The 26,613-nt window shown below is 52.8% G+C and overlaps 1 protein-coding gene across 3 annotated transcripts in view; it reads right to left on the minus strand.

Annotated features, from left to right (window-relative positions):
• Positions 1–25,213, minus strand: part of ZHX2 (zinc fingers and homeoboxes 2) — a 156,530-nt gene extending 131,317 nt beyond the window's left edge. For 2 of the 3 annotated variants that reach the window (XR_007126452.1, XM_047724211.1), the window contains exon 1: positions 24,678–25,213. The gene's annotated coding sequence lies outside the window, so the exon portion shown is untranslated. The remainder of the gene's footprint in view (positions 1–24,677) is intronic. The other variant, XM_047724210.1, reaches the window with a different exon arrangement.
• Positions 25,214–26,613: the final 1,400 nt, after the last annotated feature.

Below are 26,613 nucleotides of genomic sequence, written 5' to 3' on the forward strand. Positions count from 1 at the left end.
CCTTGCCCACTGTAATTCTGGAGCGCTCCGCTGCTCTCAGCAGAAACTGCAAGCCCGGACCGCCTTCCTGGAGCATTCGGGAACTAGTGACAGCAAGTCATCCAGGGACCCAGAAATGAAAAGCCTGCATTTATTAAACTCTTACTATTTGCCAAGCACTGGGCACGGTGCTGGGTTTACATGATCTTGTAAAATGCCTTAAAACTATTTTTAGCAAAGAAGTAAATGCTCATAATTAAGACATGAAATACTACAGAGGTTCATCATGAAAACCACCTGCTTGTGATAAAAACTAATTCCCACCAACATACCCCTCCTAGGCTACCTTTTCTAGCCCTGGTTCTTTTGGTGGTCACTTCTTGAAGTATGGGATTTCCCATCATCTGCAAAAATCTTGGCTGATATAGATAGAATGACTGCCTCTCTTTACAGATGAAGAAACGGGAGCGTCCTGTGGCCTCAGGTCACACAGCTGGAAAAGGGTGGAGTGTGGATTCAAACTCAGGTCGGCTTCACTCCTGGTCCTGCTCTTAAACTTTACACTCCACAGCCAACCTGTCTGGGGCTTCGTAAAGGATGTGGCTCAGGTCACATCAGGCACATAGGCCCACAAGGGCTTCTGAGGTCACCTGTTATCCAAAATCATTCACAGAGGACATAACTAAGAAACACCACAGGATTACACCTAAGCGAGCTTTCTTAGTCCCTGGGAGGTTTGTTTCCAGCACTTCTTTCTAGATTCTTTGGGTTTTTTTCCTCTTCCAGCCACTTCAGCCATCTCTGTACCCTCTGATACCACTGCCAACGTGACTTCCAAGGGTAGGTCTCTGAGGCCCACAGCCTCTCGCAGCTTCCTCACTCTCATCCTGGAAGACGCTACAAAGAGCATTATCCTCATCTCTGCTAGGATATTGCAAAAAAGACCAGTCCCTTCCAGATCCAGGTTTTCTAAAGAAAAGCTTTTCCTTTATTTCGTGGTTATAGCTAGAGCTTGAGAGGATGGGCGCTGTGCAAAGTGTAACATTGCCAACTTTTAATAACAGCTCCTCGTTAGGAGCTCCTACCCAGACTGGCCAGGTTCAAATCTTTGTGCCCTTGCTGGCTTTGATGCTCTGGCAAGCTACTCCCTGCGCTGTAACTGGGAATTCAGCTGTAGATCGGGAAGGAGTGTGTTGAGGATGACGGATTAGGAACGACGAATTGTGTGGGTTAATCTGTGTGCTCTGAACTCTGCTGACCAGGCCCACTGCTTTACACGTGCTCTTATTATCTATCAGAACCCTGTTCTAGCCCCTGCAGTTTACCCGAGGCGTCCCTGTACATTGTACATGGTCTTTGCATCTAAAAGGAGTCAGGGCAGACATGATTAGTCATCTCTTCAAAGTATTCAAAGGTATAATTATTAGCCCCGTTTTGCAGAGGAGTAAGTAGACTGAAAAAACGTAAGTGAGTTGCCCAAGGCGACAGGATGGTTCAGAGCCAGAAGCAGTCCCTAAGACCCGTTCGGACTCTCCTGCCAACAAGGCTGGGTGACTTTAGACAAGTCACTATCCCTCTCGGAATCTCACTTGTCAAGTAAGAGGGCCTTATGTGACGGAGAGACAATAACACCGCAGTTAAGAGATGCAGATCTGAGTCAGACTCTGGACTTGAATTAGGGGTCTTCTACTTAGCACCTGGCGGACTTCGGGCAAATTACTTAGTTTCCCGGTGCCTCAGTTTCCTCATTTCCAAAATGGGGCTATGAACAGAACCCACCCTAGAAGGCAGTTATGGGCACTGAATGAGTAAACCTGTGTTACCGTCTTGGGTTGGGACAAGATGTGAATTGCACAGCCAATGTCAGATATTACTGAGCCTTCCATGGCCAGCCCAGCCTCCTCCACCCTGGTCTGCGCCAAGCCCTGTGTGGTCCATACCGTGAGCTCTCTCTTGACTGTGGGGTACCGCCCCCCCTCACAGGACATCACCTGTCGCGTCCAGGTTGGGTGGTCTCAGACAGGAGGGCTAAACTCTCCCTCTAAATTCACAAGCCACCTGCAAATGCCTAACATTTCAATCCGAATGGAAAACCAGATTTTTCTATCTGCACCTATAACCTTGACGACGGTGTTTTGTTTTCCTTCCCATGCAGTCTGGAAATCCTGAATAAATGTCAGAAAGAACTCACCGAGTCAACAAATATGTAATAGTATTAAAACTCTTAGGAGCGAACCATCTCTTATATTACCAGAAGCTTAAAGGGATGATAGTTTCAATTTCGTTACTCAGTAAAGATGCCCCTTTAGGGCCTAGGTAATATGGCTACAACTCATGGTTCATCAGCCAGTGTTTCATCCAGTCAGCTGGGACATATCTGTGCCTGCCCACCTGCCAGCCTTGCCCCATACTCTGGTGGTCCAGCCACAGGGAGCACAGGGACAGCAGAAGCCACAGAAGCTCCCACTCGCCAACTGCCTTCTGGGCTGCACTGCCTCCCCTCGCCCCACAGAACCCCTCTCCACCCTTCTCGACTCTGCTCTGTGGCCCCTGTGGGCCATTTCAGCAGGTGTCCTCCCCCCAGAGCTCCCAGGTGTGTTCTACCAGTGGGAGGAACCAGCATAGAGCAGAGAGTCAAAGGACAGTGAGGTCTCACCCCCAACTTGGGGACCCAGACCAAATGAATCTTTCTGTGCCTCAGCTTTCCCATCTGCCAAATGGGACAAACAGGAATACCTCTGCCCCCATAAATGCAGCTTAAATGATTTAGAACAGTGACTGGCCGTCGTAGGCACACAATGAATGTTGGTTCTTACCTCCTATTATCACATACGACAGACTCTCTTTAAGCTCCAGTGGCCACCCCCCCTTGCCCCTTCATGCCTGGGCTGGGGGGGTGGGGTGGGGGTGTAGGCCCTTCAGCTGCTGCTCGCCCACAGTTTTCCCATTTCTTACTGACTCTGCTTACCCCGTGCCCAGCTACCTGGAGACGGTCCCTTCTTTAACTCCCCTCACTACTCCATCTCCTGCTGGGACTCTTACTTGGATACCTGTATCTACTGTGTTCTTGGCAATTTTCCTAAGTTTCTCTAATGTTTACAACACCCCTGTCAGGGAAGCATTATTGTGCCCATTTCTCAGGATAGGAAAATTGAGGCTTAAAGTCTGACCCAAGCCCCACAATTAGGAAGCTGTGAAGCTGAGCTGCTTCAGGTCTAGCTTTCATACCCAGGCTGAGTCTAATGCCCACTGGAAAGGACACAGGCATCCATGGGTTTCCCAAAGCGTACAGATAAGACGTGATGACTATCTCATGTGCCGACTGCTCTGATAGGAAGAAGAATAAAGACCTTGACGACAGCCAAGGGCACCTGGATTGGTGTGTTAGTCAGGGATGGCTTCCTGGAAGAGGTGATATTAACCTGATTCATTCATGGTGGGGAGCTATTCTAGGAACAAGGAAGAGGCGCTGAAATGTGTAAAGGTCCAGAGGGAGAAGAGAAAGAGACAAAGCTTTTTCAGGAGCTATAAGCAGTTTAACACTCCAGGAGCAGAGAGCTCCAGGCGGAGATAATGACGAGAGGGGGCTGGGTCCTGCCACAGAGCGCCATGAGTGCTGAGCTCAGGAGCTGGGGCCTGCATGCTTTCTTGCTGGTGGGTGTCTGCAGAGGGGAGGTTTGTGCAAAGAGCACTCTGGTCCCCTGTCTGTGACTGCCAGCTCCTTCAGGGCAGAATGCCTACTTCGGACCTTCGAACCCAGCTTGGAGCTCCGTATACAACAGGTGCTCAAAAATGAGACTGACAACTAAAAACACAAGAACGATAGCTGGGAGGCGCTCCTCTGGGTGGGAGCAGATGCTGCCGTGGCTGGCCAGGCGCCCCCTTGCCTTTCCTCCCTCGGGGCCCTTCGGCCTCTCTTCTAACTGCCGACACCTGGGTTTTCTTGCTTGGGGACTCTCTCTGGTTTCCGGGCCCTCTTTGCCTCTGGAGTGGCAGCCCTGAGGTGCAGGGCAATGACAGCCCCCTACGGAGCAGCCCAGAGCGGGGACTGCTGGGTGCTGGTGAGTCCCGCGCCTGCCTCCCCACTCAGGTAGGATGGGCTGAGGGCCCTGCAGCCTCCAACATGCCCACGTACTCCGGTAACTCGCTTGAACGTGCTCTCTGCACACAGGGAACCCAGGATCCCGGGCTCTAGTTTTGGCTCCCAATGCGGCAGCAGATGCTGGAAGGAACCTGGGCCTTCGAGGGAGCCACATCTGGGTTTGAGTCCAGACGGGGCCACAGGTAGGGAGGTGACCCCTCTCGGAAGTCATGTGGCCTCCCAGTACCTCAGTCTGCTCGGCTACTGTGATAGTCAAATGTCAACGTGTACGGGCACCACCTCACTAAGAGAAACAAGGTGCCTTTCTACTGTCTTTTGAGGAATTCCTTAGTCTACATTCTAGCCCCTTTCTACACACCACCAGTCTAGCAGTGATCTCATTCTACAGGCGACCTCGAGTTTTGCATATTTGCCTCCTAGGAGACTGGAAGCGCAGAGAAGACGGGGTCAAGTTTTACTCCGCCTGGCATCCCCTCCTGTCTGGCACCGCCCTTGGCACACAGCAGGCATTCAGCGAGTGTTTGTTGAATGAATGCCTGACAGCAATGAAAGAACAAAGAACACCGACTGCGGAGCATGGGTTCTCGGAGCCTTTGCTCATTCACGGCATCTCAGTGCCAAGTCCTACTACGTGCCAGGCATCCCCCTTGGTGCTTACAGCTGCGGTCAAGGCCACCGGGCTCCTCCCTCTCGAGGTGAGTGTTAGAGGGAGAGAGCAGCGATTCCTCCTGTCCCAGGGCTGCCCAGCAACTAACCCCCACCTCCCCACCCAGGGAAGCTTTTATAGAGTCTCTCCCAAGATTCTCACCAAATTACCCGGGGTGGGGCCTGGCTGGGGATTTCTTTTCAGCTGCTCAGGTGAGTATAAGGAGCTGCTGGGCATCAAGAGAGGAAACAAGGTCAGAGAGTGAAGAGGCCTGAAGACAGTTGTGAAGAAAACAGAATGGAGAGCGTGGTTCGGGCTCATGGTTGGCAGAGGGAGGGGCCGGCCTTGTCCCTCCCCCCTCCCCCCCCACCCCGCCGGAAACATCTGGCAGCATCTGGAGGCACTCTGGACCGTCCCAACTGGAGGGAAGGTGCATCGGTCCAGCGGAGGAGGACCGGGGACGCTGCTGCGCCCTCCCGGGGTACAAGACAGCCCCCACGACCAAGAACAAGCTGGCCCCAAAGTTCGACAGTGCCGAGAGCGAGCGGTGGGGGTCTCGAGGGGCTGAGAGCGGACACCCCTCCGGGGAAGGCCTCCGGTGGACGGAGCAGTAGAGCTGGGACGCGAGTCCCGGGAGACGTGAGGAGGAGTGACTGTGAGGTGGGCCCGGAGCCACCATCCCAGCCTTGAATAGAAAGACGCCAGATGGTGAAACCACCGAGTCTGGCTCACACCACCTACTAACCTAAGAGCCCTCGCACCCCTGCTCCTGCCGTCATCCTGGGGTTGTCTGCTCGGGCGGGGTGGGGGCAGGGAGAGGGAAATCCGCTTCTGCTTGGCCGCTTTCACTTTTCAGTCCCCAGCCTCCTTCTGGGCTCGGAACCGGAAAGGGGGGAGGAGAGGGGGCTCGGCCAGGCTCCCCGCGCACCGAACCCAGCACCACCTGCGGGCCCACTTCCTCCTCTTCTAGAGCTTCTCCCGCTGCCACCCCCTGGTCTCCCGAGAGCGCTAGCTGCGGGGGAAGGGAGCCTTCTTTGGAGACATCCTGCCAGCTTCCCCCAGCCCTGGGAGAAGTGATTTCCCAAGAGAAACAGGGATCCACAGAGCCGTAAATAAACACGGCATTCCAGAGGAGGCGGGCTGGGAGGGCGGCCGGCCAGCTCTGCCCCGCTCACGGAGATGGCCCATTAACTTTTCCAGCCAGGCACCGGGACCTGAGAACCTGCCAGTCCTCTCTCCAGCCACCGCCTCCCCTCTGCTCCCCCAGTCCGCCACCTCCGGCCGCCCCTTCTCGATGCTTCCCTGTAAATCAGTTGCAGAGCGGCTGCCTTGGGAGTTTGGACTATCGGCAGCTGCGTGGAGCAGACTGCTTGCTCAACACCACGTGGGTTTTCCAAGGAAACGTCACCATAGTTCCATGAGCAATTTCAGTGGAAAGTCGAGTTCTTTTGTACAAGGCTTCCAGAAAGGTCTGAGTCAACAGGCCGCTCTGAGGGAGCCAGGGTGGCCGAGGGCCTCTGACAGGCAGCCCTACCTGCAGGAATCTTGCCAGCCTGGAGTGTAGACAGAGAAGAACCTACCGACTTCGGAGAGGGAAAGTGACTCCAAGGCTGTAAGGCCACCCGGACTTTACAAGCAGGTACAAGCAGGGAAACTGAGGCTCTAGAGGGAATGAATGACCTGCTCTTAAGTCAGCGGGTAGTCGGTGGCTGCGCTGGGTGCGCCCAGGCCTCCTGACCTGCCTCTGGGCCTGGAATTTCTTTCAGGCCACATACTCATTCCAGAGCAGTGGAGAAGTTCCACGTAGACCCATCTGAACAGAAAGGCAACCACTGCCCGGAGCTGATAGCTATTCTCCTCCAAATGTGCATTTGCGGGGTGGGAGGACACTACCAACATCTCCGCTTCCTTAATTTCTCGAGTTCTCTTCTGAAAGGAAAGTGTCCCCCTGTGTTCCCAGAGTCCCCAGATGTAAGCTCCCTGTCACAATGCTGCCCGTGAGGAAAGACGTCAAGTCCTAACCTATGAAACTCACCTCACAAAAAAAGGGGCATTAGGGGAAATTTGTAGGAGTATGTGTACTCGAGTAATTATTTTATTAAAAATGATACTTTGCCCCGTATCCCCCTGAGAATGTTGTGATAGGTGCCCCCAATGAAAGAGGTAATTAGCAATAAATAGAGCCTCTCTGCAAACCCAGGGTTAAGAATTTTCTCATGGGCTGTTATTTTAAACAAACACTACACAGTATGGTCTCTTCATTCATTGAAAGCCTTGATCTGCAGAGCTGAGTCTCTCTAACTCGGAACTTATGACACAAACCGTTAGTTCAATGTGTATTTTCTGCTATTAAAGTTGTACACAATACAAAGGATTCAAAAACATGAAACTTTTTAGCTGTACTGTGTTTTGGATGTGTGTGTGCACGAGCACCTGTGGACACATGAGAGAAACTCCAGCTGCAGGTTTTTCTTCTGCTTTCAGAAGTCCTTCCAGCAAGCCTCTCACCTGGTTTTCACCTGGGGGAAGGAAACCTAGGTTCTTTGTTCGTTTGCTCTGCAGTTTCATGTGATTTCCATCCTCTGTCCCTCCCAGCCTGCCTCCCCACCCGCCGCTGCTCTCTCCTCCCTTGGGAGATGACCTGGCTCAGGAGGGACCACCAGCTTTGCTCCTGACCAAGGCAAGCCTCTGCTGGTCACCTGCACTCGGGGTTACACACAGCACACGGGGCCAAGATGTTTCATTCGTTGCCAGAACAAATGGCCCGTGTGCCCAATCTCCAACAGCTTGTGTCCCGGATCTGGGTCATGGGGGGCTGCCTGCTTCAGAGATTCCACAAATATTTACTGAGCAACTACTCTGCACAACGGGTGGCCGCTGCAGCTCGGGGCTCTGCTGTGCTGTCCAGCACCCCTCCCAGAAGGCACTGTAGACCTGCCACCAGCTTCCCTGCAGGGTGCCTGGCAGAGCAGAAAAGCTAGGGGCCCATGTGAACCCAGGAGGGGGAGGAGGGCAGGATAGGAGGGAGCCGGGATGAGGCATAATGATGGCCGGTGTCTTCCGCGGTCAAGTTCATCTGACCTGCAAGACACATGGATTCCAGCTGTTCCAGATGAGTGAGAGGAGTCAAAAGCATTTTGTTCTTCTCATCAGTAAATTCAAATGCCTGTTATTCATGCAAAGCAGAGGCCGGTAGGCGGCAGGAGGACAGGACTCCTCCAGAATCCCAGAATGAGGGAGGCTGCCCACACCCCGGGATCCAGCCCAGACACCTACACAGAAAGCTGCTCACGGTCAGGGAGATGGAACCCTGCAGGTTCCCTCATTGGATTACCAGCATCATGAAAACCAAGTCCTCCCCTCCCAGGAGATAACCAAGTCACACTATTACTTTCTGGGGGCCCAAATGCCACACTTTAAACCCCGAGCGAAAAAATGTGAAATTCTCCAAAACCATTTCATAGACATACTTCTCTGTGTGTATCTCCCCCTGCCACCACTTCCTGACCCTGGAAGTCTAAAATGATTAGTTTTGGCAGAGAACTTCATATAAAAATTGAATACTGAGGGGCGTCTGGGTGGCTCAGTGGGTTAAGCCTCTGCCTTCGGCTCAGGTCATGATCTCGGGGTCCTGGGATCGAGCCCCGCATCGGGGTCTCTGCTCAGCAGGGAGCCTGCTTCCGCCTCTCTCTCTCTCTGCCTGCTGCTCTGTATACTTGTGATCTCTCTCTCTCTCTCTGTGTCAAATAAATAAATAAAATCTTTTAAAAAAATTGAATACTGAACATAAAAGCAAGAAAATCACACACACACACACATACACACACACACACACACACACAGTGAGGCACAAGCAAAAAGCACAGGGTTCTAGCCCAGGTTCCACTGCTAATAATCTGATGTTGTACATGTATGTGTCCTTTACCTTCTCTGTGATGAAGGGAAGAATGGGGGCTCCCTTAACCACACCTCAAGTCTGGGGTGAGGTGGGAGATGAGGCTGTCAGCTTTCCTGCCCTGGGCACTAGGTTAGTGAAAAGGCCTAAGATCAAAGGTGTCAAGTGCCTATGAGAGGCAAAACACTGTATCCTTAACGTTCAGGAATGGAAGTGCAGAAGAGGGAGAAACACTTTTTGTATCATTGGTAAAATCTGTTATTCTGGAGGAGCTTTGATATTGAAACATTTTAAAGAAGAAGGGCCTTGAGCATTTCACATCCTAGAGTCTTGGTTACCTCTACTAAAAACCTCAGAGAGGGCGCCTGGGGGGCTCAGTTGGTTAAAGCAACTGCCTTCAGCTTGGGTCTCATGATCCCAGGGTCCTGGGATCAAGTCCCTCATCAGGCTCCCCCTGCTCTATGGTTCTCTATGCTTCTCCCTTTCCCTCTTCCTGCTACTCCCCATGCTTGTGCTCTCTCTCTGTCAAATAAATAAATTTAACTTAAAAAAAAAAGACAAAACCTCAGAGGGGTCGGACTAGGTAATCTCAAATGTTGGCTTTATTATTGGTTGGCTGACTGAGACACAAACTAGTGCACAGTCGGTAACCAGCAGAGGCTGGGCTGGTTAATCGAAGGACCGACTGGTTGAAGAGGGTCCGACTTTCTAAGCAGAGCCCAGCAGCTGCATGCCATGTCTTTGAAGCCAAAACTCAAATACATGATCTGGAGGTTATATTTTTATATTTCTATTATATATATATATATATATATATATATATATATATATATATTTATATATTTATATTAAATTTTATTATATATATTTTTTTAAATCTAGAAAGTTCCATAGAGGAATATATCAAACCCAGATTGAAAGTAGTATCTCGTCCACCACTGTAGAATCCCTAGTATTTAGCAAGGCGTCTGATGCAAAGTAGGGGCTTGACTGTTTCCTGTACGGATAGACAAAGTGGCCAGCTTCCAGAACACTTTCCGCACACGTTGGAAAGGAGAGGCATGCCTGCATACCCCCAAAGCATTCCACAACTCACGTGAATAGCACGGCTACTTAATCCTTGGCCTTTCCTGCATCCCTCGACATACTCCCAACCTCACAAATCGAGTGCTGGGTTGAGGATCAGCCAGAGCTGCTGTGAAGTTGGGCTTCACAGTCATGTCACCTCCCAGAGCCTCTGACGCTCCTTGTTTGTTACATGCAGATAAGCAGGCCTCTCTCAGGAGGAGAGTGAGAGTCAGGACCCCCTCGGGAAGTGGGGCAGAGCACATAAATGAATCCACATAGAGCTGAGACTCTGCCTGGAACATTGCAAGCTCGACATAAACGCTGGCTCTCAGAGTTACCCTTGCATTGGCATCTTGGGTGCTTGGGGGTACGTATGGGCTCGTTCAAGTTCAATTTCTTTAGGCCACACTGGACATTCAATGTCAAACCAAATTGTAATGGTCTTCCATGTAATACAGGAAAGGTAAATATGTTGCAAACATTTCTTATCTTTAATGTTTGTGGGGGGCCTTCTGAGCATCAGGACCCCCCCTCCAGAACCCACTGGGCGGGACAATTGAGCACTGTCCTTAGAAGCCAAAATGGCGCTGGACTAAGTGTTAGGAAGCTGTGTTCAACTCTGGGCTTTGCCACCGATCCTCTTTACTCCCCGATACTTGGCAAGGCTGAGAGGAACAATGACTTGCTGAAGTATCACAGCCCCAACCCTGGGCCTCACGGGATAGAAATAACTCACCAAACATTCACATACCACCCGCTACCCCCTGGTTTTCCAGCATCCTACAGTTAGACAGGGTCCTGTGAGGAGAGGTGATACCTTTAAAGAGTGTGTAGGGGACCCTTTAATTTTCTTCTCCTATGCTCCAGCAGCCTGAAAGCCAATGTTTCAAATGATGTGGATCCGGGCCACCTGGATCCCTAAGTCCCAGCTTGGAAAAGAGCTACTTTTACGAGCTGCCGACCTTCAGCACGCTTCCCAAGGGCAAGAGATAAGCCTTGCTCTCTTATGGCAGTGGGATCTGGGGGTTTCCTTGTCATGGCATCATCGGTTAGTCTAACTTGACTGTTCCTGTATCTTTAATCAGCACCATTCCAGAGGGTTTATGCAGGTTTGTCCCTGAATGGCCAGTCCTTCTGCACCAGACTGAAATCTCAGGGAGACCATTTTCCCATTGCATAAGATGGCCCAGCAAGATTGCTGAGATATACTAACTGTGGCCATCTCTCTCGTGACAGGTATTTTTTCCTTCCCTCCCCAGAGTGGGGGCAAAATTGGTGACAAAACTGTAAGAGGACACGTATCTTGGGAATGAGAAGCTATATGAGTGCCAAGAGGCACCTTGTAAAGGAAAGGAAGAAGATGCTCCGGTAGTAAGGCTACCTTGCAGCTTTTCCATAAGCAAAATCTTAAACTCCAGAAGGAAATATACAACTAGTGTCCCTGGTATCCCATCTGCTCAGGAATTTAACACAGATTTGTTGTTGTTGTTGTTTTGGCAATCTCTACACCCAACATGGGGCTCAGACCCATGACCCTGAGATCAAGAGTTGCACGCTCTTCCAACAGAACCAGCCAGGCATCCCCACACAGACTCTTAATACTCTTTACCTAACAATCCAGCATCATGCTATGGCAAGTCCCTGGGGCCCAATGTCACTGAGACCCGGCTCGAAATCCCAGCTCCACCATTTCCTGTATAACTCAGCCAAGTTAATTTCTTGTCGCTTCAATTTCCTCATCCGTAATATAGGTATAAAAAGTCTACCAAGTGGGGTTGTTGGGAGAATTAAATAATTTAAAACAACGTAGAGTATACAATATGCTTGGTTCAGTGGTTGGCATGTAGCGGGCATTCAATCACTTTGTTTCCTTCCTCTCTATTACCTTGACAGTAGAGTCTGGTCTCAAGTTTAGACTTGGGTAATAAAATAAAGTAAAAAGTAGCATACTATTGGAAGTAGTAGAAAGACCGTGCACCACGACCCGTGAAATTGCTGTAGGTGCCATATGGGAAGGTGAAGGCCGTGTTCCCAAGAGGATACAGAGGGGACGGACAAGTCAGATGGAGGAAGTGGGCCCAGGCCGCACACAGAGGCCAGAGGTCCAGACGAAGCAGTGGGAAGGAGCCAGTGAGGCAGGGAGTTTGGCAGAGTTTGGCCAAAGATCCTGAATCTGGGACAAAACCAGCTTCCTCCACTGTTTCCTGTTACGAAATGGTCCAGTGACTGTCCTAGACCCGCCACCGGGGGCAGCAGTGAGCAGCAGCGCATTCTGCTAACTCGAGCTGACCCAGAGCACAGGCTCCCACACAGGCTCCAGTGAAAAGGTCCTTTACTCATCCTTGTAACAGTTCAATTACACGAGACACATTCATTTTGAATCTACTAAATGGGTGAGCCTCGAGCCGGCGCTGCAAACATGGAGACAAACAGGAAACCCTCCCTTGGGGTGGTGGGGTGGCTCACAGTTTTTCAAGGAGACAGACATACAGACAGACAAAAATCAACGTGCTAAGGTCTCTAAGGGGTTATTTCTATGGCACACTTGCTTCTCGAGGAGGGAGCAAGCTCTCCCTCTAGCAGGAATGAGTAGGTCTTGCTGAGTTTGGGGAGGAGTCTTTCTGGGGGAAAGGAAAAGGAGAGAGGATGGCACATGAGTTTAGGGGCCAGTCTTGTCGGGCTGGAGTGCGGGGCACAGGGCAAGGGGCCCACTGGTTATAGCAGAACGTGCCTGGTGGGCAGAGCTCAGCCCTTAGACAGCTGCCATGTGCAAGTCAGGGATTTGTGGACTTGATCCTATGGGCTAGAAATGACTAAGGGGAGGTCCTCATTAAAATGGATAGAAAAGCACATTGGAAAAAAAATGGATTTTGGACACCTTTAGACTGGGTTTAGGCTTTTCACTTTGACCCATTTCTCATCACTTGCCACCGCCTTCTACACCCCTTCACTCTCGTATACGACCTGCAAAGCCCCTGAAAGCATTTGGGCTTGTGACTCCTGGACAACCCTAGACACTGGGAGGTTTTTAGAAGGATAATGAAACATGATCAGATTGGGTGTTTTAGAACCACACATTTCTATCATTTTTGTAAGTGGCACGTATCTTTTCTATATCCAGAAATCTTGAGGTTGATTTCATGAATCCCCTCACAAGGTCACTCCTCCCGGCCCTCAACAAGCAGCAGGCTGATCTGGTTATAACCAAGGCCACGGACAGGGCCTTTCTCCCAGCTGGGGGAAAATCAGGGGACTGCCAATTCCTCAGAAAGGCCCCGAAGCACCCTTCCCTGGCTCACCTAGGCCCCACGAACGATCTATCGGGTCCTTTCTAACACCTGGAAGCACAGGAATCACACTCTAGCTTGGGAGGTAGCAGAGCCAGACACAGAGCATTGACAGCCCAGCCAGGGACTGCCAGACGCCAAGGAGAGCCTGCGCTGGGCTCCACGGATGGGACCCACCACTCCCAGGACCGGCTCAGCAGGTCCGAGGAGAGCCTGGATGGCCCATTCCTTCACCCCGGCCACTTCCTGCTCACTGGGTGATGGCTGCTTCAGTGGAGTGGGGTGTGGCCCCTGGTCATGGATCCAAGGCAGAAGGATAGCTCACATGACTCAAGTTAGACCTTCGCCGTACAGAAGGTCCGAGATAGGTCAGTGATAACACACCAGTCTGAGCCACCACTTCTGGGGCACTGCCTAGGTGCTAGATGCTGGGCTAAGTACTTCAGAGGTGCTGCCCCTTGGGACTCACACAGCGACCCTGGTTGCAGGGGCTCCACCATCTCGAGTCCCGCTAGGCCAGCTGTGTGGCGCAGCAAATGCATACAACTGCCCAGCCTGTGAGCTCCTTCAGGGCAGGGGCTGTGGCTTGGTCATCTTTGTGTCCCACACCCTGCTCCCAAGACTGAGCATAGTCCCCTACATGCAGGGAGCAGGCTACTGGCAGGGCAAGGACAGGGGTGAGGCAGGCGGCCAACTAGCCACCCAAGGACATGAAACTGAAGAGGGCACTTCCTCTCCAGTGCAGGCCCTGCGCTTGGAAGAGCCAGGCCGCCCTGCTTCACCCTAGTCCGGGCCCGGGGTAGTCTCCTGGTCAGACTGGTCTGTGATCCCGAACCTCTGCCCTAGAGCCACGCGACTGACTCTCCCTACGCCGTGCTCAGTTTCTTTACCTGTAAAATGGGGCTTAGGGCAATGTCAAGGGTTGGCAGAGACTCAGAGAAACCAGAACCCTCCTGCCCCGCTGCGGAGAATGTGGGATGGTGCTGCCGCTGTGGAGAATGGTTTGGTAATTTTTCAAAAAGTTAAACATAGGGGTGCCTGGGGGGCTCAGTCGTTGAAACGTCTGCCTTTGGTTCAGGTCATGATCTCAGGGTCCTGGGATGAGTCCCATGTCAGGCTTCCACTCAGCAGGGAGTCTGCCTCTCTCTCTCTCTGCCCCTCCCCACTGCTCATTCTTTCTCTCTGTCTCTCTCAAATAAATAAATAAAATCTTAAAAAAAAAATAAACATAAAGGGACCACCTAACCTAACAATTCCACTCCTAGGTTCTTCCTGCTGGAAGTAAAAACACACCCCTGTACAGATCGCACACAAGTGTTCCCAGCAGCATTGTTCCAAAGCCCTAAATATAGAAACCCAATTATTGGCAGGTGGATGGACAAACAAAAAAGGGGCTGACCTGTATCCCCCCACTCAATTCACAAGTTGAAGCTCTATTCCCAGTACCCCCGATTATGACTATATTTGGAGACAGGTCCTTTAAAGAGGGAATTAAGTTAAAATGAAGCCAGGAGTGTGGGCCCGAATCCAGTCTGACTGGTGTCCTTCGAAGGGGAAATGTGGACACACAGAGGGACCCCAGGGATGCACCGAGGAAAGGCCACATGAGGCCACGGGAGAAGACGGCCATCTGCGAGCCGAGGAGAGAGGTCGCAGAAGAAATCGAATGTGCTGACACCTTGATCTTAAACGTCCAGCCGCCAGAACCATGGGAAAATAAATGTCTGTTGTTGAAGCCACTGGGTCTGCTGTATTTTTTATGGCGGCCCTCGCAAACACGGGCACACATTGGAATACTATGGATCTGTGAAAACAATGAGGTCCTGATGCGTCCTGTAACACGGATGAGCCTCAAGACCCCTATCCTAAGTGAAAGAAGTTAAACATGAAAGACCGGGCATTTATACAGTTTTTCCTGTATGGAATGCTCAGCAAGGGCATGGTCTGTAGAGACAGAGAGCGGATTCAGTTGCTAAGGCTTGGGGACGGGCGGCTGCAGAGGGGGCTGGGCAGTGAGGGCTAATGGGCACAGGATCTCCTTCTGAGATGATGGAGATGCTCTAAGATGAGATTGTTGTGATGATTGTACAGCTGTAAACACACTAGTCATCACCTAGTTGTACACTTTATAAATGGGTGAGTTTTAAGGGATGTACGTTATACTTTAAGTTCTTTTAAAATATGGGCTAATGCTAACACCTGTGTACACAGCTGCACAGGGCCTGGCACACAGCACCCCATATATTGTAACTGGTAGCTTTTTCTAAAGATTTTATTCACTTATTTGAGAGAGAGAGAGAGAGAGGGAGTGAGAAAGAGCGTGCACAAGATGGGGGAGAGACACAGGGAGAGAGAGAATCAGGCTCCCCGAGAGCAGGAAGCCCTGAGGCAGGGCTTGATCCCAGGACCCCAGGATCATGACCTGAGCCGAAGGCAGACACTTAACCAACTGAGCCACCCAGGCATGCCTATAATTGGTACTTCTTTTTTTTTTTTTTTAAACACATAATGTAGTATTTGCCCCAGGGGTACAGGTCTCTGAATCATCAGGCTTACACACTTCATGGCACTCACCATAGCACATACCCTCCCCAATGTCCATGCCCCCGCCACCCTATCCCTATCCCTACCCCCTTGCCCCCAGCAACCCTCGGTTTGTTTCGTGAGATAACTGGTACTTCTTAATATGCTCAAATAAGTATCTAATGCTCAGTTGAAAGTTGCCTCGAGTGCCCCAGTTCCTTTAATTTTAGGGGGACTTTTAGGGTGATTCGGTGTCCCTAAGTGACCTGTCCCTGCCCACAGAGGACCCCCCCACCCATCAGCACGTTATGGCTGCAGCATGGCTGATGGGGCTGAAACTGTTTCAGGCTTGGACTCCACGGCCTGTGCTGGAGTCCCAGCTCCGCCCTCACACGCCCTGCTCGGCTGGGTCGCTGGACTAACGACTTGGGCTGTGGGGTGACAGCATGAGGAGCCTACACACGGTGGCACTCAATAAACGGGGGCTTGGGGGAAACTATGTGTGAGGAAGCCCCGTGTCAAGCCCCAAATGCACACTCATCCTTGTGTCACCCTCAGCACGGGCTGGCGGCTCGGCCACAAGTTCTAATCGGGGACAGCAGAGCCCCGGGTGCACAGAGGGCAGGAGAGGCTGCACGTGGCCGTGCCGGAGGAGCCCCAGGTGCGGGCGAAGGCTGCCTGGCTCCTAGAAACCTTGGACAAAGGGCTTCTCGATATGCTCTTCCTCACCTGTTAAACGGAGATAAGAGAGTTCTTCTATCTCTTAGGACGTTCATGAGCTGACACACAAAGGGTGCTCAGCATTGCGCCTACCACGTCAGTACAAGGACAACTGTGGTTGCTAGTGGCCCCATGACCGAGACCTTCCTGCGGGCCGGAACGCCCTTAGAGAAGGCGCAAGGGTACAAGAGCTGAAAGCTCAACTGTAGAGGCGAGGACGAGTGATCTACTGCCAGGTGATCATGTCATCTTGGGTGAATGGGTTAACCTCTCTGGGCCTCAGTTTCCCTCAGATGGACTCGGTGTGCCCTGAAGTTTCTTCCAGCTGGAACATTCCCCAATCCTACCAGTGCACCATGTGGCTATGAGACTCGTCTCCCGCTCCCCAATATCCTCCTCCAGAGATCCCAGAGGACATTAGACTTTGTACCGGAAGACCCATAAATCCCATTTCTGAAAGTGCTGAAGTCAGGCCACGTTCAATGTCACAGTGCTGAATACAGCCCTCCACCTTCGCAATGTCTACTATTAACCCTCGGAATGAGCCCAACGGTTTCCACTCTGTGGCCCCGTGGGCCCGAGCGCCCTTGCTCTTGGAAACAATGTGAAGTCTCCCAGCTCCTCCTGAACGGCCTGGCTCTGGCAGAAGTTCATGGCAGGCTCGTCACTAATTCTGTAACACAAAGTTCCCCAGAAGAAAGTAGCAGGCCTTTCTACAGGATAATGAACACTCAGCACTCTCTTAGGGAGGGGAGGGGAGGGAAGGGGAGGGTCTCTGGTTCTCTCTGCTCCTGCCGGGAGCCACTGGGAGAGTCCCTTCCCCTAAATTTCTTGGCCAGGGGGCAATCTCTTTTTCCAGCTTCTAGCTGTCAGTCCAAATCTCTCCATTTCCCACTGCCCCCCACGAAAGACACAGACACACCCCATCCCTACCAGCACCGGCACACTGGCCTCTCTCTGCCCCTTCTGGGCCAGCCCCCACCCCCAAATAACTTGGCTGTGACATCTCGCTCTCACCAGACTGTGTGCAAATATCTTAAAGGAGCTGTTTCCAAAAAGGCAAGGGTGCAGTACAAATGAAAAGAATTTCTAAATGTCCTCCTTCGGAGGCCAGGGAGATTCCGTGGGGGCTCTGGGTACACTCAGGGGCTGGGGGAGCCTGAGATGGCTTTGTCGTTACCGCAGTTCAGCTCAGTCTTGTATTTTAAGAACAGCGGGAAAGTAATACCGGCTGAAAGGAGGTTTCTGTGTGCTATTTAACTAAATGGCTCTGCAGCTGGAGAGAGCCATAGGCAGACGTGTTATGATTCAAGGGCTCCCAATTACAATGATCCTCTTTTATTGTATAAAAACAGCAACACAGCCATTTCCACCCTCCCAACGCCTGCTCTCTCCATCTCCTTCCCCCACTGGCTGGCGAGGGTGTTCAGCATCTCCAAAGTAGCGCCCAGAGTCTCCTCAGTCCCCAAGTGCAGCTTGCAGCCCCCTGGGATTCCTTCTCCCTAACACGCAGGGAGGGGGTGGAGAGGGTGCAGTGCCCCCTGAAGAATGTTCTGTCACAGACCCTGATGGAGATTTTAGAGTGGTCTTTCTTGGAGCAGGGGTGGGGGCGGGGGGGTGTTGGGGGACTAAGGATAACGAGCGCAGTTTTGGAAATCTCTTCTGTTGTGACTAAACTTACACATACACACACAGTCCTACTCACGCATGCACACCCACACCCCTATGCCCCTTCAGCAGAAAAGCAATCAGACTGCCCAGAAGCGCATTCTGAAACCGTCCCTTCTCCCCATACTTCCTCCCAGCCTCCAGAAGCCAGCGGAAAGCATCCACCGGCTTTGGGATCAGACCGATTGGAGTTGGAATCCGGGCTTGGCCACCTTCTCTCTGTGACCTTCGGCAAGAACCTGACCTTTCTGAGCTCTAGTTTCCTGTCTTTGCAATGGGGCAACACTCCTGCTCTCGAAGCGCTCCTCATGGTCACAACTGAATGAACGCCACAGTGAGAGGAAAGTGTTCAGCACAGTGCCTGGTACATAGGAGGCGTTCCAGCTGGGGGCGTGTTGCTGTTCTCCAGGCGGCAACACCATGTGTTTGCAGTGCGGCTGGGTGTATAGGGAACTTTGTCATCGTTCCATCTCACCAGTCGGAGCAGACAAGGCAGGGAGGTGAGGGCCAAGACAGCTGGGGGCGGGCACGAAAGTCAGCCCCGCTGAGGAGTGTTCTTCTGGAGCCAACACTGATTCCAACCCTCGTGTTTGCACAGCCCATGCGTGTGTGCAGGCGTTCTCCCCCTCAGGTTAGACTCCTGGGCCTTCCTCGGTTTTCCGCGGATGTTCTGGAGTCTAGAAGCTGCAGTGGCAGCCTCCCCGCCAGGCCAACGAGAACTTGTAGCCCAAGAACTCTTACTCACGTCTGGCCTCCTCCCTTCTCAATGGCAGGCTCCTTCTCTCTCCCACAGAGTCTGTCCTGGGCCCCCAACAGGGAGGATTCCCTCCCAAAGAAGGAGCAAACTCAATTTGGCTTCTCTCTGAGGCCCTGAGGATGCATGAATCCACTCCCCACGCTGAACTTGACAGCAAATGGTTCCCAGGATTTTGCTGTTTCCCCCTGCAGGGCAAACCCAGCATGGCTTTAAATCCAGAAGTAAACCCAACACATGCTTCTCACTTTTCTATCCCAAACCAAGCCTGTGTGCCCCCAAAACATACCACAGATCTCTTACACCAAAGCGACTGCCCGGATCACACTCCTTAACATCGCTCCCCCATGGACCAGTAGTACAAGCCTTCATTCACTGCGGACTCGCAGTGGTAACTACTATCGCAGTGAAACATTGTGTAGTAAGATTTAATCTTAAGTGTTTCTTATACCAGAGGGTTGCACGGGGGGCAGAAGAAGGAAGAAAGTGCGTGAACTGTGCCTTTTAACAGATGAATTGTTCACCAGGGAGGTAAAGCGATGTGTCAGCCAGAAAACTGGTTCTGGCTCTGGCCTTTTTTAATTCCATTTTAAAGTTTGGGTGGAAACTGATGTACTGTTGTCAGGACCGTTTCTCTCCTTGGGAGTCAACATGTGCGTGAGTGTACACACACACACAATCTCACACTCACACCATTGCCAACTAACCCCTCTTAAATGCATGACTCTAAGCCTAGGAACAGGAAACAGATTGTGGGTGGATGTTCTTAAAATCACAACCTGTTTGATGGAGGGTGGGGGGACTTACAGAAGGGTGGGGCAGGGGAAGCAGGAAGGATTTTTTTTTTCCAGTTAAAAACAAAACTACCTTGTCAATACTAAAAGCAATGTCTACTTTACTGTCTACCACAGGGGACGTGAGCAGCCGAGCATCCTCTCAGAACCGCGCTGTCTGGATTTGACCATGACACAGCACATTACAGACCCTGAGCGCTGCCCCAGGGTCTCCCTGCGATATTCCAGGAAGGCTGTCCATTTCCGTGGGGGAGGAGGGAGGACCGTTCGATGAGATAGGAACAGCGGGGTTCTTGGAATCAATGATAAACATCCCCTGTGTTAATCACTTGGCACTTCAGGGAGACCAGGGAGTACATGCCTGAAGCATGAGGCAGTGGCCGTGATGATGCTGGGCGTGATGACGGTGACAACAGCAGACGTGTCCTGAACACGGTGTTAGGTGCTATGCTAAGCCCTCTCGTAAGTTTCTTCTCAAGCTGCACAACAACCCGTAACGCGGCTACTGGAACAATCTCCATGTTCGGGATGTGGAAGCTGAGGTTCAGTGAGGTAAGTAACAGCCCAAAGTCATAAAGCTAACCACATGAGCAGAGAATCAGGGACGTGAGTCTTGCTGGAGGAATCCAGAGTAGGGAACCTGACAGAAGGCCCTCTGATGCCCTTTGGTCACATCCCCCTGATTCAATGCAAAGGTGAAGCAGGGCGCCTGGTGGCTCAGTCAGTGAGGGGTCTGACTCTTGATTTTGGCTCAGGTCATGATCTCAGGGGCATGAGATCAAGCCCTGCTTTGGGCTCCATGCTCACTGGGGAGTCTGCTCAGGATTCTGACCCTCTCCACCCCCTCTTCCTGCTTATGCGCACATGCACATGCTCTCTCTCGCGCGCGTGCACGCGCTCTCTCTCCCTCTCTCTTGCTCTCTTTAAAATAAATAAATAAATCCTAAAAAAATAAAGCAAGGGTGAAGGGTCATGACCAAAGTTATTCTGATGCAGGTAGGACCCAGGTGTCTGAGGGTCAGGAGGGAGGCCAAGTGTAGTGTTTGGGGAGTAACCGTACCTACCTCCACGGTTTTCAGCTCCACTAACTGAGATATGATAAGGCAGAGCTACTTACCTCCTGGTAAAAGCTGACTAACATCGGGTTAATTTTGGATTCCTATTGGCAGGACCTAAAAGACATCTCCCCATTATTCCTTCCTTTCTTACTGCACTGTCTTCTTTCCGCCCTAAGGCTAAACTGGTCCCTTGGTCCAAAACTTTCCAGAACTCATTTTATTTTAAATAAGAACCAAGCTGATTTGTCTGCACAAGGCACATCGCTGTCAGTCTTACCTTCCTAAACACATGACATCCCTCAGAAACCTGCCGTAGCTCCCTGGTACCTATGCATTAAAAGCCAACCTCCTCCACGTCCACCCCCAAGCCTGGGCATCATCTCTTTGCACAACCTTCCCTGCATCCCCCTCTCCACCCCCTCAGAATAGGCACAGCGACGTGGTTTTTACCTTCACCGGGAAAACCTTTCTTCCTCTCCTCTTAGGCCATACACACTGTATCTGCCAACTCAACAACCATTTGCACCATCCACCCCAATTTGTTCACGGCAGCAATGTGCCTACCCCAAAACACAGGACTGTCCCTCCCTGGGTGGCCAGGTGGAACAATTCTGGCCAACGAGCTAAGGACAAAAAGTCCCTGAGAGGCATCTCTTCCCACATTAACAGTAAAGCCACACTAGATAAATGCTCTAAGCCTCACTCATCCTGCTTTCTCTTTCCTGGAAGGCGTATGTGAAGCCTGGAGCCACAGCAACCACATTCCCACCTCAAGAACATAGACCTCGGGCCAAAGGCCTGTACCTAAGAATGGCAAAGCAGAAAGACAGAGCCTGGGTCCCCAGTGGCACATCGTCCCACCCACCCTTCTCGTTGACTGACACAAGTATGCCCCCTCTGGTTAAGTGGCCAGCGGTCAGGATTTCTGCTGCTAACAGCTGAATGCAGTCATACCCGACGCACCTCCAGACACTGTCCCTCCTCATCCCATGGGTCAGTTCAGACGCTACCCCCTTTAGGAAATCCTCCACGATTCCCTCAGAGCACAGTAATTACGCCCTTCATTGTGCTTTTCTCAATTACAGCACTTAGTTAATCCTGCTTGATTTGGCCAGCCCGCTACTCAGATTCCTAGGGGGTAGGGGGCGTCTGGATCCTGCCAGCCTCTCCTAGGGCCTGGGGCAGTGCTGCGCATTGAGGTTAGGGGGCTCTACGTCCCCAGCATCTCTATGATGTCTAGAGCAGCGCGCTGGAGCCTGAAGCGAGCGTGTTCCAGGGTCTAGCACTTCACTTACTAACTGTTGGGCCTTGGGCAAGTTGGAGAATCTCTCCGTGCCTCTGCTTCCTCATCTATAAAAGGGACAGAACAGCAGTACTTACCCCACAGGATTGTCATGAAGACAAAGTAACCAGAAGCACTTATAAGAGTTCTTGGCTTATAAAAATGGTTAATGACCGCACTCTTCCCGGGATCATTATTATAGCTACTAAATGAACAAATAGATCAACACACAGTTGCTAAATAAATGAATAAAGGACTGAAGCCCAGGAAAATTCTGGAGTTCAGACTCCAGGGTAGGGGTCACTGTTCCTCCTTTTTCACCTACACCTGTCCCTTTACTTTTCCATACTAATGAGGACTCGCCCTATCCCAGAGCTGCCATAACGGGAGTGTTGAAGGCAAAGAACCAAGGCCCGGCTTCGCATACTGGCTTCCCTTTTTGCTCTGCAGCTTTGGGCAAATTTCTTCACCTCTCTGAGCCTCAGTTTCCTCAGCTGCAAACTGGAGATAATAACAGTCCTTATCTCACAGGGTTTTGGCGAGAATTAAATGAGAAAGCACCCGGAATAGAAAGCATTGTGCCTGGCCCACTAAAACAGTAAATGTTAGCAACCGTGATCGAACACTGTCATTATTCTCTTTGTCAAGTGCCTGGCGTCCCACTCAATCACATGGCCCTGATGGAGATGAGACACCTGGGGTGGGGGTCACCTCTCCGCAGGTCAAGATACCCTGCATTTCATCAGAATACCCTTGAGTACCAACAAACACTTGTCATTCTAGCTTTTCCTTTCCATGGGGCTTGGTTAATATATCAGATTTCCCCTAAATCCCTGGCCTCTGATTTTCCCCCTAAGAGCTATTAACTTCAGGTGCGTCCCCACTGACATCAAACCGAGCCAGAAGGGGCACGTGCACACAGGAACAATCACAGCCTGGCTTTTCAGCACCCACAAAATTCCCACAGATCCCAGGTCCGGTTACTGTCAGCAATGCATTTCAGTCTTACTTGTAGATTCCCTCGGCGCCCTGCCTTAAAAGAAGATGTGTATACAGCTTTATATAATTTTCCCTTTAAACTTGAATCAAACCTTTATGTTAGTTCCATTCAAGCACTTGAGGGCTCCATTAATCTATTTTTACTTTTAAACATGCCATTTTACAAGATATTTATTCCACTTGGTTGTCATCCAAATGCTTTTTGACATTACTGCCCTGGGACTGAACTGCTTCAACTCAGGGCCCTCATAAATAGAAAATCACCTTTTGACTGAAGTCTTGAAGAGCTCTCAGAAGCTCACCCCCTTCACTACAACAGGCATTAATTTCTGCTCTACATAAAGGAGTGTGAGTGAGTGTGTGTGTGTGTGTGTGTGGTGTTTTAAGAGGGTAAGTGTGGGAGGTCTGAGCTATCCAAGGGATGAAGGGGAGGGATTCCTGCCCCTTGAAAACCTGCCCAAGGGGGCCTGCCTCAGACCCGGAGAGCTGCTGACTTGGACAGACGGCGATCGATCGTCAGGGACCAGGTAGGGGAAGAACTCGAGGGCCTGACAAGACTCAGTGGACCACCCCCCCGGGCCGGCGGGATAATGCGTCTTTCAGAGGAGATGGGTCCAGGGAAAGTCATTATTCCCCACCCCCCGCCCCCAACTCCGGACAAACAAAAGGCCGTCCCCGAACAGCGGAACGCAGAGACCCCACTGGCTTTGAAGCCGATCAATCAGGTGGAAGCCCGAGCAAATCACAACTTGGCTTCCCCAAGTTTTCTCCCCAGCCTCACCAGCCACCCTCCTCCTCCGCCTCCGAGTTCCGCACAGCTACGGGGCCAAGGGGACCGTCCTGGGATGCTCACTGGTTCCCAACTTTCCGCTCCTCTCCGTCTCCGCAGCCTCCTGCACAGCGGCCGGGGAAAGGGCAAGTTGGCAGAGGCGAGGATACCAAGTCCTGCGGAAGCCACAAAGACGCCGCAACACCAACAAAGATGAACCTCTCTCTCGTGGGGCGGACGCCAGCGCCAGCTGCCGCTCCGGGGGCGAGCGTGGGCTCGGCTGGCAGAGGCGGCCGCGGGCGTGGGCCGGCCGGCGGCGGACAGCGGGGCCACCACCCCCAGCCCCCCCGGCCGCCCCCCCCGCCGGTCCCCTGCGCGGGCGCCCCGCCACCTGAGCCGGGCGTGGGGGCCGGCGCCGCGCTCGGGCCCTGCCCCCGGCAGGTAGCTCCGGCGGCCGCCCGCAGCCACCGGCGGCGACGAGAGGAGAGGCAGCCTCAACCCACGGCGTCATGCTTCCTGCCACCACAGTACGGCGAATCGTCACCGGGAGAGGGGAGAAGAGGGGAGCGCGGGGAGGGAGGGCAGCTCGCACACGCAGCCCCCCTGCCTGCCAAACCCGCCGGGCCGGGCCACGTCCCGCCGGAGTCCCCGCGGGACCTGCCCCGTTTGCACAAAGCGCCGCGGCCGGGCCACGGAGGGAGGGAGACAGCCACGAAATAAATAAATAAAAACAGAGTCGGGTCTACGTAACGCCCTGTCGAAAGCGGACGCCATATTTTTTTGTGGCTTATGTCGACATAGGGAAACGTAGACATGTTTTTCCTCCTCCTCCTCCTCCTCGGTCTGGCTCCCATTTATCCAAACTTGTAATCAAAACTCTTAAAAAAAATCGCCCCCCTCCGGGTCCTCTTATTTCCTCCCACCCGCAAAAAGGGCCCGCACCGCCCCCCCTTCCGCACCCCCCCTTCCAATCACAAACCCGGCCAAGTCCCATTAACAACACATTTTCGGGAGCCGCGGCGGCGGCGGCGGCGGTGGGAAAGTTGGGCTGGAGTGGCCGGCGCCCGGCGTGCGGGGCTCGGGGCTGGCGGCGCCGGGAGGGGGGTGCCGGGCGCCGAGGCGAAGTTTCTTACCTGCGCCGGGGCTGGGGACGCGGGGACCCGGGCTGGGAGCGCGGAGACGCGGCACGGGCGTTCCAAAATGGAACTCTGCTGGCTCCCCCCACCCACTCCCCACTCCCCACCGGGCGCGGGGCTCGGGCTCCGTGGGAAAGAGGGGCACGGCCAGCCTGCCAGACAGACGGACAGGAAAAGCCCCCGTACGGGGAACAGTGGCCAAAATTTTAAAAAGAAAAAAAAAAAAAAAAAAGAAGGGGGGAAAAAAAAAAGGGGAAAAAAAATGTCTCGATCAGTGGGGAATCTACGCCAAAACCCACATGATCTGTAACGTCAGCATGCGTATTTGCATACGATACCACCACCCGAGCTGCCACCCGGGCTCGGGTTCCGCAGAAAGTTACAAAGTGAAATTCAGCCCCCTCCGGAGACGCCGGCGAAATGTCATTTTCAGGCGGGAGCTGGGTGGGGGGAGGCTGGCCCTAAAGGCGCTGGTTACTAGCAGAGGTTGGGGGGGGGGGGGGGCAGTAAATTAACTTAAAAGTCTGAGCCCAGTAACGGACTCGGAGGAATTTCTGCGAGGGGAGGAGGGGGAGGCGCGAGCGAGATCATTGAATATTAAGCACGACCCAGCCCGGCGGCCGCGGCCAAACCCTCCCGGTGCAATACCCATTTTCTTTATGAAAAGTTCAAGGTGTCACTGATGAGCTCAACAAACTGTTGATCCTGACCACGTGGAGTGGCAGACGGAGGGACTGCGGGGCGCGGCTGCTGGCCCTGAGCCGACGGCACCCCCAGACCCCGAGTCCCTCTCTCGGCTCTAGAGGCCGCGCGCGTGGGTGGGGCCGCCACGCGCCCAGGGCGCTGTCTGCCCTTTCTCCGCGTCTTTGGGCTCAGGGAAATAATAACTTAAAAAAATTATTTTTAAGCGAGTTACGTTTTGCTCCTGGAATAGTAATAAGAGGGCTTGGGGTAGGGAGGGTGAGAAAGAGCCCCCACTTATATAACGACTTGAAATTAGATGGCTTTTGCTGGGAAGATTCGGAGATTTGCGCTTGCGCCAGGTCTGAGGTTGGTTAAAGATCCTCAAACTTTTTCCCTTAAGAGCCAATAAACAAACAGACGCCCCGGGAGCTGACTTAAACTCTAGTCGGGCCGGCGTTCGCTGGGATTCTCAGACTCGGAGAAATGCACACCCCTGCGGCGCTCGCAGGGAAGTCCCTCGGAAGCAGGGCGGGTCACTTTCGGAACTGGGACTCCGGCGTTCCCGGCGGGAAGGGATCCCTAACCGCCGCCCCCTGGCTCCCCTCGAGCGTTTTAGAGTAAAAACCGGCCGGGATCTCGCCGCCCTTCGCCGGCGGCCTCGGTGCGGTGAGCTTGCGTTCTGGGCGCGGCGTTCCTGCAGCTCTGCTATGCTAAGGAGCCCTGAGGAATTCGGGATCCAGGGGACGCTTCGGAATCTCACGGGCAACCTGTCTGCGCCTCGCATTCCTGCCCGGACGGACCCATTTCCCCTCCAAGGGCATCTCGACGCTTCAGCCTTTCCCGGTGTGAGTTGGGCGCAAGCGCGCACGAGCGGAGCCGGGGCCAAGGGACGCTGTCTGGGGTCTACTTCTGACAGTCTGAGCGCAGCGAGAAAACAAAGGGAGCCTGGGGCTGGGAGGCTCTGCGGAGTCCCCGCCCGCCGGGAGGATTAGCAGGCTCGGAGCGTCGGGGCTTCCCAGCCAGTCTCTGCTCCGGGGAATTAGAACGAACTCTAGCGGCGGTTTGCGACTCAGCTCTGGGCGCCAGGGCAGCAACAGGTGGCCGTGCGCGGCGCAGTGGCCAGAGGCGAGGACGGGGACTGGGCTGGGGACGGCTGGCCTTGGGGGAGGACCGCGTGGCCAAAGCACTGGGTGACCTTTTGACATTTTAGTTTGTTAGGCTGGGGAGAAGAAACTGGGCAAAAGGTTTT

Source organism: Lutra lutra, chromosome 4 (genome assembly GCF_902655055.1).
Source record: "Lutra lutra chromosome 4, mLutLut1.2, whole genome shotgun sequence".
Taxonomy (NCBI): Eukaryota; Metazoa; Chordata; class Mammalia; order Carnivora; family Mustelidae; genus Lutra; species Lutra lutra.